Here is a 4971-nt window from a genome sequence, read left to right as displayed (position 1 = left end):
GATGCTGCTGTCTCTGGATGCTGCTGTCTCTGGATGCTGCTGTCCCTGGATGCTGCTGTCTCTGGATGCTGCTGTCCCTGGACGCTGCTGTCTCTAGATGCTGCTGTCCCTGGATGCTGCTGTCCCTGGACATTCCTGTCTCTTGACTTTGCTGTCTTACCTGCCAGCAGGGGACGTTAAGCAGATGAGGACAACTTGCTGTAGTTTGAATCTTCTGCAGGGTCCAGAACAGTCTCATTGATTTAGAAATGTTGTGCAGCTCTGCTTGAAGTACACTCCAGAGTTTTTTGGAGTTTCCCAGAATATCCCTATATGTCCCTGTGTGTCTCTATGTTCTGTCTGTCCCTGTGTCTTTGTTTGTCCTTGTGTCCCTCCCTGTATGTCCCCCTGTGTTCCTGTGTCCCTGTATGGCTGTGTCCTTGTATGTCCCTTTGTCCCCCTGTGTCTCTGTGTGTTCGTGTATGTCCCCGTGTCCCCCTGTGTCCCTTCCGTCCCTCCGTCTCCCTACTGTCTGACAGTAAACCTGCAACAGATTTCAGTTCCTCTGTAGTTCCTCTGTAGTTCCTCTCCTCCCACCTGCAGCTGTTTCAGTGTTTGTGTCTCTCAACAGCTAAAGTGATGTTAAGCATCAGAACCGCCTGTCGGGTCGGCTCTGCCTCTCTGGTACCACTCCAACTAAAAATAAAAGCAGCGCTGCGTTAAGAGAGTGCTTGGACTGAAAGCAGAGCGTTCACACGTGTTACACAACCAGCAGGGGTCAAAGGTCATGCTTCCTGCAAACACGCCATTCAGCTGAGCTCGTTGATGAGGGAAGCTGATCCTCGGCTGCTCCTTGTTCCTGTTTGGATCCCATCCACCAACAGAACCGGACACTGTCCATCTGCCAATGAGCTGCTCTGCTTCCATGTTTGCATGTTTTATTCTCCCATTGGCTGCTTTAGGACAGGAGACAGGACCAGAGTGGAGGAGTGGCTGGTTCAGGTCCTGTTCTTACGAGCCCGGTTCTTACGAGCCTGGTTCTTATGCAACCCAAATGGGCTTTGCTGCACGCTGAGGCCTAGTTTAGTCCACCAGCACCCTGTCCTTACCTGATGGCCATGATCTGCACCTGCAGCTGCATCCAGGACTCATATCTTCAGGTCTGCTGTTGATGCGAGACTTAAAAAGTGATAAACTGGATCCATGTCCATGAGGATGGGGCTGCAGGACACTCTGGACACCGTCCAGCAGCAGACAGGACACTCGAGTGACGTTGACAGCTGGACTTCAAAATGTCTCTTGACATGTGTGGAGGTTTTCCACGTCCCCACATCCATCTTGTTTGGAACGTTCAGAAACCTTTTTGGTTTTTTCAGGCATCCAAACTGGTTTGGAGACAAACTGTCCAGCATGGTGGACCACTGATCATGAGAAGCAGGTAGAATCAAACCCAAGCGTTGATTGCGTAAGACAAGCTCTGCCCTGCAGCAGCACCTCCTGTCCAACAGAATCTTCTTCACAGCTGTGGGTTTTCAGACTCTGAGATCTTGCGGGGGACCAGGTCTTTGTGGTTCTAAGGGTCAAATGAGACTTACCTTTAGATCCAGCTGCCTGAGCAGCGAGGAGCAGCAGCAGGAGTCCCATGGACCCAAGCATCATTCCAAATGTCCTCCTGGACCTCTGCTGAAGACCTCCTGGGGTTCTGCGGTGCATAGACAGGTCCGGTGGAGGTTCTGGAGCTGGAGTGTGGTTCTGATGAGGGACAAGGTTCAAAAAGTGGACTCTGTCCCTGGAAGGACCTGTTGATCTGCTGCTCAGACATAATCCTGCTTTACCTCCACGTCATCCTGTTGGTGGGGGCAGCTACGGTGGCCCGATGGTTCAGAAACCCTCCCACCCTGCCCCACCATGACCCTCTGCGCACCGGACAGAGGACACCTCCCACCAGTCCTGCTGGTGCTGATCAAGCATCAGACAAGGACATTTGTTCCTCAGGTCTCTGAGAACCGCAGACACACCGCATTCAGTTCTATAGCCAGGAAACGTTCGAACCCTGACCCGGTTCTGATGGAACAGAACCGTTCTGGTTGGTGAGAGACCAACCTGGACTCAAAAGTTTCAAAAAGGAGAAGAAATTTTTTGCACAAAGTTGTTCTGATGAAGACTCTGGACCCTAACCAGAACCCGTCACCTCGTTACTCACCTGGTTAAAGGTGAATAAAGGTTGAATGAATGAATTCAGTTAACTCGTCTAATTAACTCTTCTTGTTAACTCACCTCGTTATCTCTCCTCATTAACTCATCTCATTTACTCTTCTCATTAAATCGTCTCATTAACTCTTCTTGTTAACTTATCTCATTATCTACCCTCCTTAACTCTCCTCGTTATCTTTCCTCATTAACTGTCCTCGTTATCTTTCCTCATTAACTGTCCTCGTTAACTCGTCTCCTTATCTCTCCTTGTTAACTCACCTTGGTAACTCATTTAGTCAACCAAGAGTTCCTGCCTCTGAGTGTCTGAGCAGCAGCAATTTTGGTCAAACCTTGAAAATATGGTCATCCATCCATCCATCCATTTTCTTCCTCTTATCCGGGGTCGGGTCGTGGGGGTAGCAGCCTAAGCAGGGAGGCCAAGATGTCCTTCTCCCCAGCCACTTGGGCCAGCTCCTCCGGGGGGATCCCAAGGCATTCCCAGGCCAGCCAAGAAACATAGTCTCTCCAGCGTGTCCTGGGTCTTCCTCTGGGTCTCCTCCCGGTGGGACGTGTCCGGAACACCTCACCAGAGAAGCGTCCAGGAGGCATCCTAACCAGATGACCAAGCCACCTCAACTGGCTCCTCTCGACATGGAGGAGCAGCGGCTCTACTCTGAGTTCCTTCCGGATGACCAAGCTACTCACACTATCTCTCAGGGAGAGCCCAGACACCCTGCAGAGAAAACTCATTTTGGCCGCTTGTATCCGCGATCTCGTTCTTTTGGTCACAACCCAAAGCTCATGACCATAGATGGACTGTACTTATACAGCGCCTTTCTATCTTATCGAGATACTCAAAGAGCTTTACAACAATCTGTGCCTCATTTACCCATTCATACAGTTCTATACTAGATCTCTACAAAGTTAATTGAACAAATCATTCTAAAGAGTTTAATCAGAGCTTTATCACATTCATACACCGATGGGACACACATCGGAGGCATCGAGGGATTCAGTGTCTTGCCCTGAGACACTTCGACATGTGACTTCTGGTGGATTTGAACCCCCAACTTTTGCATTGGGGGACGACTGCTCTAACCACTCAGCCACAGCCGCCCCAGATGAGGGTGGGAACGTAGATCGACCAGTAAATTAAGAGCTTCGTCTTTTGGCTCAGCTCTCTCTTCACCCTGACAGATCGGTACAGCGCCTGCTTCACTGCAGATGCTGCACCGATCCACCTTTCGATCTCTTGCTCCATTTTTCCCTTATTTGTGAACAAGACCCCAAGATACTTAAACACTCCACTTGGGGCAGGACCTCCTCTCTGACTTGGAGAAGGCACTCTACCCTTTTGCGGCTCAAGACCATGGCCTTGGATTTGGAGGAACTGATCCTCATCACCGCCGCGTCACACTCGGCTGCGTACCACTCCAGCGAAAACTGTAGATCACGATCTGATGAAGCCAAAAAGACCACATCACCTGCAAAAAGCAGAGATGTGAAAATATGGTTCAAGGATTCAAGGTTCTTCATTTGTCATTCCATGGTGGAACAAAATTGTGTACGCAGGGTCCCAGTTACATCCTACAAAGTATTAAAATGTAAAAGAAAACAGTAAAAAGATCTAACATGCGAACTAATAAAAATGTTAATAAGAGTATACTAAGCATTAATCGCATAAAAAATAAAAAATAATACGCTGAACAGCAGCACGAACACGAGTCTGTGTGAGCAGATGAGTACGAATGAACACAACAACATAAAATGGTCATCCTGGATCTCATTTTGGTCTTTTGTGAATCACTCTCATCTACTACCACCCCAGATGGAGTCATAGACATTTTTATGTTTGTTCAGGTCAGTTAGCTGCGGTGGCCATCTTAAAATGTTGGACTGTAAAAGTCGATCAGTTGTAGATGTCCCTCCAAAATATTCATTTGTAGGAGTTTGATTAAAAGCTGTCCTTTGGTTTATGAGATCATTTTTGGTTTATGAGATATTTTGCTAACAGACACACACACGTTGGTGTTAAAGCTTCATTTAGACATGTATGTTGGAGACCTAAACGTAAATAAAGTGTGGAACAGTAAATTGGCTTGTGTTCAAGCGGACACCTGCTGACCTTTCTGTCTCTAACTTCCTGTTTGTCTCTTGTCCCTTCAGTCCAATAAAGCTATAAAAATAGATTCAGGCTCGTCAGCTTGAGGAGGCTTCTTCCCGCCACGTCTGTTATTATTACAATTCAATTACTAACTGATCAGCGTTTCCTAAAATGCCCCTCCCCCCCACAGGGCGAGCACTGCAAATTTGAATAAATCCCATTAAGAGATAAGTGGAGCTGCAGCGACCATTAACAGCTCGACTTCTGAGCCAAACACAGGAAGCACACACACGCGTTTGTCTTTCTATCTTTATGGGGAATATGCTTTGACTTCCATTCATTTTATTAACCTTTATTTAACCAGTCAAATCCCACTGAGATCAGAGATCTCTCTTGCAAGGGAGGACTGGGCCTGAAGGCAGACTAACATGCATGTTTTTGGTCTATGGGAGGAAAACAGACAGGACCTGGAGAAAACCCACGCAAGCACAAGAAGAACATGCAAACTCCACAAAGAAAGACCCAGGTCCACCTGGGGACTGAACCCAGGATATTCTTGCTGTGAGGCAACAGTGTTAACCACTGAGCCACCGTGCTGCCATTTGTCATTAATTTACAAGCCTAACCCTGGTCCTTACCCTAAACCTGACCATTACCAGCACATCACTAACCCTAAACCTAACCATTACCAGCAC

The sequence above is a fragment of the Nematolebias whitei genome, chromosome 12, assembly GCF_014905685.2.
Source record: "Nematolebias whitei isolate Nwh7 chromosome 12, NemWhi1, whole genome shotgun sequence".
In the NCBI taxonomy this organism is placed as follows: domain Eukaryota; kingdom Metazoa; phylum Chordata; class Actinopteri; order Cyprinodontiformes; family Rivulidae; genus Nematolebias; species Nematolebias whitei.
This window is presented reverse-complemented; position numbering follows the sequence as displayed.